This window comes from Tamandua tetradactyla, chromosome 4 (assembly GCF_023851605.1).
Source record: "Tamandua tetradactyla isolate mTamTet1 chromosome 4, mTamTet1.pri, whole genome shotgun sequence".
In the NCBI taxonomy this organism is placed as follows: domain Eukaryota; kingdom Metazoa; phylum Chordata; class Mammalia; order Pilosa; family Myrmecophagidae; genus Tamandua; species Tamandua tetradactyla.
This window is the reverse complement of record NC_135330.1, coordinates 146,790,100-146,796,099: the sequence shown is the minus strand read 5'-3', so window position 1 is coordinate 146,796,099 and position 6,000 is coordinate 146,790,100. Positions and strand designations below refer to the sequence as shown.

The 6,000-nt window shown below is 39.8% G+C and overlaps 1 long non-coding RNA gene across 1 annotated transcript in view; it reads right to left on the bottom strand.

Annotated features, from left to right (window-relative positions):
* Positions 1-5,204: 5,204 nt before the first annotated feature.
* LOC143679419 (uncharacterized) overlaps positions 5,205-6,000 on the bottom strand; it is a 106,567-nt gene continuing 105,771 nt past the window's right edge. The window contains exon 3 of the long non-coding RNA XR_013173738.1: positions 5,205-5,754. This is a non-coding gene — a long non-coding RNA (uncharacterized LOC143679419). The remainder of the gene's footprint in view (positions 5,755-6,000) is intronic.

Genomic DNA, 6,000 nt, shown 5'->3' with positions numbered 1-6,000 from the left:
AGATGGAATTTTTCTCCTGCTTATTCACAGAGCCCCCATCACATGATAAAACTGATAAATTCACCAGTTCACAAAATACTGGTCCTGGACTCTCAGGACCCAGATACTGTCCTCTACTCCGCATCTGTGATAGATAGAATAAGTGTTCCCAAAGCTGTCCATCTTTATCCTGGAACCTGTGAATATTGTTACCTTACAGGCAAAAGAGATTTTTGCAGATGTAATTAAATTTATCTCCCTTGAGATGGGACATTATCCTAGATTATTCAGCTGGGCAAAATTCAATCGCAAGATTCTGTATAAAAGGCAAAAGGATCAGAATCAGAAGAGGATGGAAACAGAGCTCAGAACAGAGAGAGATTTGAAGACGCTATGTATGCTGTTGGCTTTGAAGACAGAGGAAGTGGTTATGAGCCACGGAATTCAGAGAAGCCTCCACAAGCTGGGGAAGGCAATGAAATGGGTTCTGCTCCAGCACCAACTCCTGCTAACACCTTGATTTGAGGACTCTGATCTCCACAACTGTACGACTGTAAATTTGTGTTGTTTTAAGCTACTAAGTTTGTGGTGATTTGCTACAGCAGCAACAGGAAATGACAATATCAAGTATCTAGAACATAAATGACACTGTATCTGACTTACCACTCCTGGTCACTCTCATTACACCACCACCTGGTTTGCCTTTATTGGCCACCCATGTCAGTGGTGCCAAATCCAGTGAAACCTTCTCAGCCCTGTTCTTACTTGATTTTTCTGAAGCATTTGGCAGGAACCTTCTCCTCTCCAGGTTCTCCTCACCCAGGACTCCCAGGTTTGCAATGAGATTGACTCCCTCAGTTTCCTTCTAATAACGTGAGGCGTGGCAGGCAGTTTCTGACATGGCTCCCAATGATCCCTACCTAGGGATCAAGGATTGGTATTCCCACCCTTATGTGATACCCTCTCCTCGAATATGGGCTGGGCCTTGTGACTTGTTTCTAATGCCAGAATATGACAAAAGTGACGAGATGTCACTTCTGAAGTTAGGCTACACGATTTCACAGAGAGTACCATTTATTTAGCAAGGAACTGAGGTTGGTCTCCAGCCAAAAACCAGGAGGAACAGAGGTCATCAGAGCAAAAGTTTGTGAGGAACTGAATGCTGCTAACACTGCAGGAGTGATGTTGGAATAAGATCATTCCTCAGCTAAGCCTGGAGATGAGATCACAATCCTGACTGAAAACTGTAATGCAGCCTTGTGAGAAAACTTGAGGCAGAGGCACCTAACTAAATAAGCCAAATCCAGATTCCTAACCAGTAGAATCTATGAAGGGATAAATGTGTGTTGTTGTTTTAAACCACCAAATCTTGGGGTAATTTGTTACACAGCATTAGCTACCTAACACAGTAGGACTATTAAGATAGACATTATGAGATGAGACTCCTGATTGGGTAACCAGAGAGGTTTCGTTAAACACTAAACCATGAGGCCCCTTAGCAAGAACAGAAAGGGCAGAATATTCCAGACTCTCAGAGATTAGAGCATGGTTTAGTGACCAGAAGATGATTCAAGATTTAAATCACCACTGATTTACTAGGTCAGCTCACTCCCCTCAGCAGCAGAAATCTTTTAACTCCTATCTTCATGCTCCACCATGGTAATGACTCAGTTTTCCCTCATAACTACTTTTGTTGCCAATCAATAACTTTGCCTCTGTTCTGGGTTCCTTCAGCCTCTTATGTGTCATGGCTTCTGTTTGCACATGGTTTTGATGATCTTATGGTCCCTGCTGCCTCCCCCATCTCTATTCGTTTTTCAACTCTTACACCTACTGCTAACTCTCTCTCCATAACCCCGGATTCCTGCTAAAGAGAGTCCTACTGACCCACTCAGTCCCTGCCAGCCCTTTGGAGCAAGGTTCTCACACCAAGTCATCCCCTCAGAACCTGGGCCAGCCTGTAAACTGATGACCTTTAAGTGAAAGAGTGTGCTTATCGATGCATCTGGATGATGGAGCACCTCCGTCTGCTCCCCTCCCAGTAGGCTTTGTGGGAAAGACATTATAGGAATAACAGGCAGGAACTCCTAAGCTTACATTCTATTCCCAATTTTACTGAAATTGGGTGCTCCATTAACTCCCATTAAGCATTTGTTTCTCCACCTGTTGATTAAATCTTAGCTCCCAAGCCCATCGTTCTCAACCTTATGGTTTCTTCTTTTCCTAACTTCTTTTCCCCAGGTGACTTCAACCAAACCCATGGATTCAGCCACCTGCTAAACACTTTGGACTTCCAAATCGATTTGCACAGCCCAAGCTACATATTCTATTAAATACATTTATTCAGTGTTTCCTTGGCTCCTCTATCTAGACTCAGATACCTTAGACTTAACAGACAAAAAGCTGAGCTTGCCAGGTGCTCTTCGTAAACATGCCTCTCCTTCAGAGCTACTAGCCTTCCAGCCTCTCAGCTGAGAACACCGCAGTGCCTCCTTCTCACCAGTCATCCTGCCACATTCAGTCAGTTACCAAGGTCTATGGCTTCCCTGTAAATATTTTCCATATTTTCCCCTCAACGCTATTCCCACAGTTGATGCCCTAATTCAGGTTCTCCTCGCTTCTCTTCTAAGTGACACCTACCTTCAGTGCAGGTCTTGGGACATTTGTACACTTGTTTAACTTTTAATTGTGAAACAATTTTAAACACATGAAAGCTGCAAAAATAATACCAAAAAAAATGCAAAGAACTCCAATATACTCCAATATGCCCCCTACCCATATTTATCAGCTTGTTACATTTTGCCACATTTGCTATTCCATCCTTTCTGTCTATTTATTTATCATCTATGTGTTTCTACTTTTCTAAACGTTTGAGAGTAGGTGGCATACATCATGCTCCTTGAACATGTAATGCTTCCAAAAATATTCCCTAAGGAAAAGTACACTCACTTATGTAAGCACATTAAATACAGTTGTCAAGTTCAAGAAATTTAACCTTGAATATACAATCTATATTCCAATGTTTTTTTCAGTTGTCTCAATAATGTCCTTTTGGGCATTTCCTCCTCCATTATTAGATTTAGTCCAGGATCATGTATTATATTTGTCAATTAAATTGTCAAATGTCACTGTAGTCTCTTAGGACAATTTTTTTTTTTTTTTTTTTTGCATGCGCAGGCAACCAGGAATCGAACCAGTGTCTCCAACATGGCAGGTGAGAACTCTGCCTGCTGAGCCACCGTGGCCCGCCCAGGACATTATTTTTTAAAGTACAAAAACTTTCTCATTATTTCCTTGCATGAAATCATTTAATAATATCTGATAGATTAGAGATAAATTAGAGGCATCCAAAACACCTGATTTTCAAGACTCTGCCTACTTTTCTAGTCTTTCACCTCCTTACTTGAAAAACTGAGGAATACTCACTGCAAGATGTTAATAAATAACACGTAAAAATAATTCTATGATCAAACATGACCTAGTCCTGTCCATCTTCAAAAAACCCCCCTGGAACTTAATTTTGATTTTGATTCAATTTTACATTTACATTTATCTGCATCCCCATAGAATCCTGTACAGCACATACTATATGTCCTTACCTAACAAATCGTACAAAAATAGTTAATTTATTTGAGTGTTTCCCCCATTAGGAAATATTTTACTTGCAGGCAAGATCTATTTCCTACCTAGCTTTGTTCCCCCAGAGCCTAGTGCTGTGCTCAATAATTTGTCATTAAATGAATGTATGAATATGTTAGACAGAACTGTAGGGCTAAAAATATGAACAAGTTATAATTATTGCTTTCAAGGAATCATATTAGTTAATGATAGGAACACATATTTTTATAAATAATTTTAATACAAATTTCGACATCTTCTATCACAGTGGTACTCACAAAGCACAAGAGTTGGAGAAGATCAAGTCTCATTTTTTTTTTAAGGAGACCTGGATGAGATGTGTTCAAGACTCCTTTCGATGTTCAAATGCTGCAATAAATGATGGTTTGCAAGTCCATCACTTTGGAGAAATCATCCCTGCATTTCCCAAACATTTGAGCCTTTGCTCTCACTCTAAAGAGCACCAAAGAAGCAGCTTTTATAATTATACACAATAACCTGTCCAAGTCTAGTAATTGGTGAGAAAATTCTCCAGTATAAGGAAATATTTTGTGGCAGAGCTTGTTGGCAGTGTGAAGTGCTACTCTGTAAGATAGGGAGTCCCCTATCACTAGAGCTATCCAAGCAAAAGCTGTATAATCCACTTTTAAGGAATATTTTAGAAAGTATCCCTATACTGGATAGAAAGATAACTAATTTTATATAAGGTCAATTCCAAACATAAGATTCTGATCTCAATGGCAGAAAACAGCTTTGATAGATTAGTCTTAAAGCTTATACTTCTCAGATTTCATATCATATAGTATGTGATTCACATTTTCCTCTCTTTTCTTCATTAAATTTCTCAAATTTCATTGATCTTTTCTTCCACCTTTAACCCCACTTATTGATAAAGTTCATTTTATTTCTGTTTACAGACTGTGTGTATGTGAGAGAGAGAGAGACAGACAGAGAAAGAGAGAGAGAGAGAGGAAAAACACTCCAAATCACTAGTGTCGAGTGTCAAGAGAAATTGATTTTTATTCTTTCCAAATATTGGTCAAAAGGATTATGTTCACAGCAGATTACAAGGGTTAACAAGAGACTTGCATCTTGAAACACCATTTATCTTGAGGTAGCAAGTGCCCAGTCTCCTACAAATGGAATGCCAGGTTATTTTTAGATGAGGTTTTTGCCAAGAAGATGCAGAACGTGGTAAACAACGTGCAGTCTGATTAGCGGCCTTATTTAAGCATGTGAATGGCTATGGTTCCTTAATGTTATTTGCAATAAGTCTGTGGCAAGCCTATTCCCTTAGTGAGGCTGCATTATTTAGTTCATAAATTTAAAAGGAGGGGGGAAGCCTTTCAAAGAATGCAGTCTTGTTTACTAATAACAGAACACTGAAGTTTGAGAGAAGAGTCCTGTTAGAGTACAGGTCTTGTTAAGCAGAGTACCAAGGCGTACTTCCAACTCCAGTTCTCTTAAAGGGCTCTCATCAACATTTATCTTGCAACTCCTAGATCCAGCTCTGCTCATCAAGAAGTCAGAGTCCAAACCCACCACCATTTTAGTAGGTTACCCCCGACACTTAGGAGAAAAGAAAAGACTCAGAGTGTTAGGTAGGAACAAAACAAGTGGCTGCTGCTTTATTAGACCACTGCAGTGGAGAACATCACGTCATGAAAAACAACCTCCCCAGGTAGGTGGTGGGAAGCTTATGAGTATGTATGAAGAGGAATCTAGAAGTAGAGAGCCTTGTGTGGCTGTAATTCTCTGTCACTAAGGAGAAAAGTTCTAAGGTTGAGCTACTGCCTAATAAAAGATGCCCTTGGGGCTAAATAAATGTTCTTTTGGATGTCTATATCCAGACTTTTCCTTTCTTTGAAGTTCCTTGCTGAGACCATACCAAAAAATACATATATAGACAGTATCATTTTAGCAGTACGCCTTAAAAGGCAGATACTTTTTTCAAGTCAAATTCCACTTTTTCCTTCATCTTTTAGGCTCCTCACTTTTATCCTTCAGTCACCAAAGTCTCTAATGCTAGGTGTTGAATACAGCTCTTTAATTAGGACTAGACACTAGTTCATAGAAATCACCATCCTAGGGCACATATGGAAGGATTTTCTTTGAATGGACAGTGAACTCTTCTTCCAGGTCAAGACCCATAATGTCCTTCAGGGAGAGAAAAAAAAAAACTTTTATTTATCACCCAGAGCATTTATGGCAAACTGAGGCTTATAAGCCCAAATAGCAAGCAAACTGATCCCTAGGGAGGATTACTATATATTCAGGTCTACCAGTTGTATCAGAGGACCAAGAGGAGTTAGAAGAGCATCTCTAAATGATGCCTGCCAGCTGTCCTTTACAACCTATTGCAGGATTGCTTGAAGGACGTCCAATGACTCCTTACGTCAAAAT